Here is an 8,766-nt window from a genome sequence, read left to right as displayed (position 1 = left end):
CGTGAAAGGAGCTGATGATGGATGTCAGAACGTCACTCGTTCGTTGATGATGTGAGTGGCTGCTCAGTCAGGTGGTAGTTTCTGAATGCTGGACAAATTTCCTCAATTTCTTGTGCTGTTTGCATTGTAATGTTTACAGACACAGCACTTTTTTTTTATATAATTTAATTTTTTTTATTAAGGTTATAAAAGTTAACATCCTTGTGAAATTACAGTTGTACATTATTATTAGTCATGTTGTAGGTACACCACTTCACCCCTAGTGCCCTCCCCCCACACCCCTTTCCCCTGGCAACCACCGATCAGTTCTCTTTGTCCATACGTTCACTGCCACCTATGAGTGGAGTCATGCCGAGTTCGTCTTTCTCTGTCTGGCTTATTTCACTCAACATAATACTCTCAAGGTCCATCCATGTTGTTGTGAATGGGACAACTTTGTCCTTTTTTATGGCTGAGTAGTATTCCATCGTATAAATATACCACAACTTCTTTATCCAATCATCAGTTCAGACACAGCACTTTTTTTAAAAAAAAATTGAGATATAGTTTACATAATATTCACCTGAGACACATTTAAGTTTAATCTGCACCATTAACATTTTCTACATCACTTTCTTAATTAAGTCTGGAGACACTAGATGCTGAAGAAAAATCAAGCCCAGGTTGGTAAGGTTTGCCAGTTTCTGTGGTGTAAATACCCTGGTCGATTTCAGGCCGCCAGCGTGGTGTCACTAACCCCAGAGGTGGGAAGAGAGATGCAGTTGCACCCTATTATATAACATCACTGCCACACAGATACAATAGGTGTAAATAAACCTCAAGGGCAAAGGTAACTAAAATAATTAGAAAGAGGCAAGTTTTGAGTATTTATCACCTTTGTTTTTAATATAAATTATTCACAGGTTTACGTAAACTAATTTTTAATGATGGCTGTGTTTAACGACTAGCTTGCAAAACTCCTAGAAATTCACCCATCTGCTCTCACAAGCCAGTGCCCGCTGGCACCAGCACACCAGTGGGAGCACCACCTTTTAGGGATGGGCTGAAAAGGAAGAGAGAACAATTGAGAAGAAGTGGCCAAAGAAGAAGGAAGAACCGGTGCAGAGAAGAGCTTTATAGAGCTGAGGTCCCAGCCGATGTTGGTATATGTAGACCCAGGGTTCTTCCCACACAGGCCACTTGGGCTGTGTCCTCTCTCTCCTTGCATCCTCCCTCCTTGCCCTTCTCCAGGGGCTAGAACAGAAAGAGTGGCCCTGGGGGGGCTGACAGACCAAAGGGAGGGCCCGAGGAAACCCCATCACCTTTCCATGTGTAGGGTGGGGCAGTGGTCTCCTATGGGCAGAGTGGACAACGTGAAGTCAGGCGGGGGTGGGGGTGGGGGTGGGGAGGCGGCCGGCTCCTGGCAGGCCTGGCAAGTGCCTGGGGAGGGGTGGGGGTCCTGGCAGGGATCAGAAATCTCCGCCTCTTCCCAAGCTCTGGCTTTTGGGCCCAGCCCACTGAGGTGAATTCACCGAATCACACGCGCACGCAGTCTGAGAACTAGCAGACGCAAAACCAGCCACCTGCTCCTCATCTCCCTTCCCCCAAAAACGGTGGGGAGGAAACCTCTGGGCCCCTCCGTGTCCCCACGGCAGAGCCATGGCCCGACCGGGCCGTCTGGAAGCCGCACCTCCCCAGGGCCCTGGGGCGGCTCTGCGGCCCGCGCCCGGGAGCCTCCGCCCCCTCCCCCCTCCCCGCGGCGCAGGGCCCGCACCGCGCCCGCCCGGGCCCCGCCGCCGCCGCGCGCCTCCCTCCCCCCGCGGGCGGCCGGGCTCAGCCGGAGGGGGCGCCGAGCCGCGGCCCGGCTTCCTGCGCCCGGACCTGAGAGAGGTGAGTGCGCCCGGGACAGCGGGCAGGCGGCGCTGGGATGACAGCGGCCGGGGACCGGACCGAGGGGACCACCGACCTTCGGCAAGGCCGGCTCCCCGGCATCTCCTGGGGCGGAAAATTCAAAATCCAGTCTCCCGATAAAGGCCTTTGAGGGGAGCGGAGGAGGAGGAGGTCTGGGAAGTAGCTCCCTGGCATTCCGTGGTCCAGATTGATCGTGCTTTGGGGGCCCAGGGACCTACTACCCAGAGGGTGTGTCAGCAGGGTGGCGTTTGAAAGCACAGAAGGCCAGAGGGAACTGCCCTGCCCAGGGTCCCTGGGGTGGGGCAGATGTCAAAAGTCCAACACCGTCCCGGTGCCCTGAGGACCTGCCCTGACCCTGCATAACCGCAGCTGCGGCCCAGGGAAGAACACGGGGGAGGCGTCCAAGGACCAGTCCCCGGCTGCACGCTTTCCTGGGAGGGGCGGGGCAAACCAGTAGCTACTGGATGCCCGCTGGTGCCTGGTGCTTCGCAGGCGCCATTCCTTCAACTGTCTCAGCTGATCCCTGCATCCATTCCCGGTCATTCGTTCAGCAAATGGGCCCTCTGCTGGGCTGTAGCGGGAGGTGGAGGGAGCAGGTCCCTGCCGGTGTAACTCTAGTTGGGAGACAGACTCCAATTTGAGGAGTAACTGGTGGGAGGGCCTCCTTGCTCCTCCTTCCTGCTCCAAAAGATCAGAATCTAACTAAGGGGGCACCTGCCCATACCAATAACCCCTGGACTAAGGAGAACTCCCTATGCCCCCATCATTAATACTCAAAGGGCCCCTTCTGTATCCACAGCACCATACACATGGGTCCCTGGGAGGGTTGATTCCCACAATACCTCCTAGACCCCTTGTGGGTTTTGCTTTAGAAGTCACCTCTTCCAGGAAGGCTACCTGGACTGCCCTCCTCTTGCTCAGGTGCTTTTGTGCTTTGCGCTCCCATGGTGTGGCCCCTCCCTGCCCACCATCCTCCAATCATAGCTGTCAGAGTATTGTCAATGCTGTGTTAATCCTAGTGTCGCTTCTAAAGCAGAGTTTCAAAAACTCAGCCATTCAAATTCCACTTTATTAGATGCATTATGGTTTTATGCATTGTGGTTTGTTGTGGGAATTTTTAAAAATATTTTACTTTGGAAAATGGATTATTGCAGAACCTCTATTCAGGGAATAGAAACGTCTCTTGCTGTCACTATTTTCAGATCTCCCCTGTGCTCCTCAGCATCTTCCTGGGCAAAGTCCATCACTTTTTTTGTCACTTGGGTACAAACCACAATACCTGAGAATCACCCCTAGGGCCCTTGATTGAGGATAAAGAGGATCTAAGAACCCACATTCTAAAGAGAGGACCAGGGCCCAGGGCCCCTCCTTCCTCTCCACTCCTCCAGGGCCTGGCTCCCTCAGTGCACTGGGGGCAGGAAGGAAAGAGACAAGGAGCCATGTCTCATTATGCAGCCACCACTATTGGGGTCCTCTCTCTGTTGATCATCTTTTCTCTCTGGCCAGGCTGCACTGGCCCTGATGCTCCCTGTTTGGCTCCTCAGGGCCACAATGCAAAGACTTCCCCAGAGGTCCCCGGAGCCTCCCTGCTGTCCAGATCCCTGACCTGGGAGCCTTGGCCCCAGCACTGTCTCCTCCTCACCCCCTCGGCTCCTGTGCCCACCGGTCAGCCCTCCTGGGAGCTCAGCTCATTTCCCCCTTATCCATTAGCCACACGAACCTGCATGACAAATGGAGGGCGTGCGGGCCACTCACTGTCCCCTCGCTGTCTCCTTCCTCTCTCCAGGTTTCTTTGCTTCCTGTCCCAAAAAGGCACAGATTAGCGTGTCCCCTGCCTAAGCAGACGTCCACCCAGTGATGGGCCCCTGGGCTCCTCTCCTTGCAGCGGCCCCACCCCCAGCTCGGTGAGAATTCTCGTGGAGCATCCTATAGCCTCTCAGCAGCTTGCCCAAATCCCGCTCCGCCCTCCCCAGGACTGAGCATGCGTGATGGGGCTGGGGAGTAGAAAGTGAAGTCCCGAAGGAGTGGTCAGGCCCATCACTGAGGGCACTTAAGGCCTCTCTGTCCTTAGCTGGACCCCAGCGGTCAGCTCCCCAGCGAGAGGAAGAGCCCCCTCCTCACTTGTGACTCTATTACACTTCAATACACTTATTTTTAAATGGAAATTGTGTTCCACTCCCAGAAGTGGAAAATCAGTATCCTGCCACAAGAGGCAGGGGATTAAACAAATAAAAACAAAGATAACCAAGCAGTGTTATTAAATTTTCATTAGTACCTGTTGCCTGCAGAACACGCCTGCAGCTGGCTCTCTAGGTCACAAAGGGAGATTAGTGAGAATTAAAGTGGTGCTCGAGACATACTGGCACCCAACGGAGACTTTCTCCTTAGTGTAAGAAGATGGATTACGAAAGAAATGGACAGGGAATAACAAAATAGGTGGCTAGATTCCTACCAGTCCGCACCTGCTGAGTGCAGGGTACCACACAGAGCCCCAAGTGATACAGAACAACCTTCCTCTCATCCTCAACAGAGGGGTCACTTCCTCCAGGAAGCCCATCCTGATGTGCCCCCTGAGCAAGCTGTACTTCTCCTGCTGTAACACTTGTCCTGTTTTATGGTGGAGGCATAGTGGCTTCACTCCAGAGGGTAAGTCCCATAAGAACAAGCAGCAGCTTACCTCCCACACTTCCCTATCCAGGTGCCCCCCACAGGGCCTAGAGCGCCAGTGGTGAATGAATAATGAAGGAATAACTCGGCTGACCTCTTTGACTTTGATCCCGCTGGGCCCCTTCCAGCAATGCCTTTCCTCCCCCTCCTCCTCCCTGTCCAGACCCCACACCCTCCAGCCTTCAAGGCCCTGCTGAGGGTCCAGCTTCCCCAGGAGGCCTTTTTCAACCGACTGAGCCCAGCCCGAGCTCTGCTGCCCTGAATATTCCATCCCTGGCAGGGCCCGTACCCAGGGACACGCCATTCCCCGATCTGGTGTGTCTCCCACACCCCCACAGGGTAAGCAGTATGGGCCGCAGCACAGGCGCTCAGGAACCTCTGCGGAGTCCCTCGCCGAGGGTCCTCCTTCAAGGATGCAGCTCGTTGGGTCTCGGCAGCTGTATGAGTTCCCCAGGGCTGCTGTAACAAATTGCCACAAACCTGGAGGCTTAAAACAACACAGATTTATTCTCTTACAACCCTGGAGTCAGAAATGGGTCTCAAGGTGTCGGCATGACCGAGTTCCCTTATGGAGGTGCTAGGACAGAGCCAAGTTCATTGCTTTTTTCAGCTTCCAGAGGCTGCCTGCATGTCTCGGCTCATGGCCAACTCCCATCTTCAAAGCCAACAATGGCACGTCCAGTGTTTGCCACTCCGCATCACTCTGATACTCTTCCTCTTCTCCCTGTGATTACGCTGGGCCGTCGTGGATAATCCAGGGTATTCTCCCATCTCAAGATCCTTAACTAAGTCACAGCTGCACATGCACGTCTTGCACACAAGGCGACACGTTCTGGGGATTAGGATGTGGGCATCTTTGGGAGGGGGCATTATTCTGGTTACCACATTGCTGCCCCTGGTAGTCAGAGGGCACTGGGGCTGGTGGGTAATAATTAACAATAGCTGACATTTACTGAGCACTTACTCTGGGCCAGGAGCCATTCCGAGCACATTACACAACTCTCTGAGGCGGGTGCCATTGTTCTCATCCTCGCTTCACAGATGGGGCACAGAGAGGTTAAATAGCTCGGTGGGTGGCAGAGCAAGGATTTGAACCCAGGCAGTCTGGCTCCAGGGCGCACCCCCCTAACCTCAGGCTACACTGCCTCTCTAGCACCATTAGCACCCCCAAGACACCAGCTGACAGCCCGGGAGCGAGCCAGGCAAGTTGTGAAGCCCAACACAGAGGGGGACTTTTCACCAGGATTTTCTTGGTGAGGGCCTGGTGGGGGTTATAAATTCTTTGCCAGGCCTCTCCCAGTTCAGCCCGTTCTCATCATCCCACGACCCACACCCCATTAGCGGCACCTACGCTTCTCCAGGGGCGCTGCAGGGAGCATCCAATGATTCTCTTTAGGGGTTCCCTGCAGGTAAGTCTGGAAGAGGTCCTGGGTGCTGAGTACCACTCACATTCACCTCTGTCCTCCGCCAGCATCCAGACACCAAAGTTAGATGAGACCCGGAGAAGGCAAATCTTATACAACAAATCAAAGAAGGTAAACCACGTTTCCCCAGCTCACCACCACAAAGAAGCCTGCACGCCTGAGCCAGAGGGGACACACATGCCTTCCATATGTGCTGGATGCCCCAGCAGTCACTGAGCACTCTCCAGGGGCAGGTGTGGCTCTAAGAGTTTTCTACTTATTAATTCATTCAATATGCACACCAACGCTATGAGGTACTGTTATTATCCCTATTTCACAGATGAGGAAACTGAGGCACAGAGAGGTCGTGTAACTTCCCAAGGTCACACAGCCAGTGTGAACAGCTGAGATTCGATCCATTCTCCATAAACAAGGTAGAGGCTGGTCAAGGCTGGCTGAACAGCCCCAGCCTAGGCCACTCTACTTCACTCAGCAAAGCCCCCTTTTGTGCCTTCCCAGTATAACATGCTCTCTTTGCACCTGCTAGGCTGGACTCCTGGTTTCTATGTCAACCAGATTTCTTGAGAGCGCCTTTGTATTTGATTCTTACATGAATCTTCATTATTAACCCCATTTTAAAGAAGCAGAAACTGAGGCTCAGGGAGGCTGCATAACTTGCCAGAGCTCTCACAACCAGAAAGCAATAGAATTGGGATTTGAACCCAGATGTTCAGATGCTACCCCTACTCCCATCTGCCTCATCCTGAGCAAGCCCAGCCTGAAGGCCTCCTCTAGGAGTCTACAGTCCAGCCAGGGATGTGACATGGGTTCCCCAGCTCTCCAGATGTGTGTGCTCATGCTTCACCTGGACTTCAGCTCACTCTCCACCAGACTCAGAATTTCCTGCCTTCTGGCATCCTCATTAGTCACACTCTGTCTGAGAGCCCACGGATTATCTGAGTGGGAGCGGAAACAACACTGGTGTTAATCAGGTCAGTCGTCTGATTAATCAGCTCAAGCCCAAGCCTGCTGGAGTGTGGTTGATGCCAGAAAAGATAATGCTCAGAAAAACCAGCTTCTTGCTACTTGAAGCTGCCTTGGGAGGTCCTGGACTCCGCAATGGCGAGTATTTCTCCAAAGGAAAGTTGTCCACCTGAATGAGTGGCTAGGAAGCTCACGGTGATGGGAAGCACAGGGCAGGGGACTCTGCAAGGGGAGGCCTGGGGCCGAGCAGGGACACAAGATGAGCTGGCGCTGGAGTCGAGTGAGGAAGTAGGGACTCATTCTGCTGTTTGGGGGATAAAAAGAGATTTCCTCTGAGGCTGACCAGCTGTGCTAATTGGAAAAATGAACTGGAAAAAGGGTAATTTTTTAAAGTAGATAATCTGTGTGCATTCTAAAATATGTGCACGTTCTCCCTGGAGAGTGAGTTTGCAGTGAAGACACATCTGGTAAACTGCTTCTGTGTCATCAGGGTCTTGGCAGGACACAGAGGTGCACTCACGCAGGGTCGCTGAGGGGACTTTAACACAGGCACAGTTTTTAAAGATGTGGAAAGGGTTCAGGGAACCAACGCAGGCGGTGCGGCACCCTGGGACAAGCATCTCTGGGGAGCTGTTACCATCCCCAGGCCTGGAGGAAGAAGGAGAGACAGCAATGCCTGCAGGAGAGAGACTCCGATGGGAGCTGACGACTTCAGTAAAGGGAGGCAGCCAACCTGGAGCGAGCCTGGCAGGGGGATAAATACTGCACCGCTCCCCGCCCCCGACCCCACTCTCCTGCCATCCTCTGATCCCAGTTAGTGCTTCCCAGTGGCCAAACCAAACAGAAGCCAGAGTCAAGGGAGCCCGGCAATACAATCCATAGAGTAGGATGGAGAAGATTCTGGCCTGGTGCCTCCTCTTTCATCCATTCCATTGGTTGTCATTTCTGAGCCCCTGCAGGGGGCCCCCATGGGCCTGACACCAGGACAATGCAAATACCAAGAACAGCCACCCACGGGAGACTGGAAAAGAAGAAATGGACGTAAACGTCACTTGCACTGAGTATGGAGAATTTCTGTTTCTGACCACAGCTCTGGAGCCCTGCCCACTGTGGGAGATGATTTCTGTGGGCAAGAAAGATGGTTATTAGTGCAGTGTCTCAAATGAGCATTCTAGGAGGATGGGCCCTAATTTACCATTCTTGAGGTCCAGGAAGATTCTGGAAAACAATGCATGCTTCATTTTAACTGAGTGAGCTGTTTGTTGTTTCTAATGCCAATGCCAGGTTTTGTTTACAAACAAGTTCTGCGGCCCCTGCCGAGGACTGGACATCTTGACACCGAGAAACACAGCCAAGTCTAGCCAAAAGGCGACTTTGCAGGGAGAGTGACGAATCTGTTTGCTTCTCCAAATATGGCATTTTTCTTAGGGAGAGCCTGGCCAACCCTGCATTCCACCGGCCAATTCTAGATCTCTAAGTAACTGGTACAGGTGCCATGCTGTCTGTCTCTGAAAAGTAGATGTGAATCAAAACGCAGCTTGTTTTACTTGAAGGGTGTTTAGACTGTGAATGGTTCTAGATCTGTTTGGACATCTGTAAACAGAGACCGTGAGCCAGAAAAGGAGAGGCAGGGAGACAGGGCCACCCTGTACTGCCACACTGCCCCAACTCCAGAGGCCACCATCTGATAGGTTACAATCTGTACACCCGCCACCCACCCCCACCCCCCACCCCCAGTTGTGCAATGAGGTGGCCCTGGCAGGATTCACTTTGTAATAAACTTTCTGCATGGCATGTACCCCTGAGAGTCAGAATCCCAGAT

At 53.1% G+C, this 8,766-nt stretch overlaps 1 protein-coding gene across 2 annotated transcripts in view; it reads left to right on the top strand.

Annotated features, from left to right (window-relative positions):
- Positions 1-1,732: 1,732 nt before the first annotated feature.
- Positions 1,733-8,766, top strand: part of GPR68 (G protein-coupled receptor 68) — a 28,466-nt gene continuing 21,432 nt past the window's right edge. Inside the window, exon 1 of one of the 2 annotated variants that reach the window (XM_008507431.2) lies at positions 1,733-1,869. The gene's annotated coding sequence lies outside the window, so the exon portion shown is untranslated. Of the gene's footprint in view, positions 1,870-4,420; positions 4,537-8,766 lie in introns of those variants that run through there. The other variant, XM_070594426.1, reaches the window with a different exon arrangement.

This window comes from Equus przewalskii, chromosome 25 (assembly GCF_037783145.1).
Source record: "Equus przewalskii isolate Varuska chromosome 25, EquPr2, whole genome shotgun sequence".
NCBI classification, from domain to species: Eukaryota; Metazoa; Chordata; class Mammalia; order Perissodactyla; family Equidae; genus Equus; species Equus przewalskii.
This window is presented reverse-complemented; position numbering and strand designations above follow the sequence as displayed.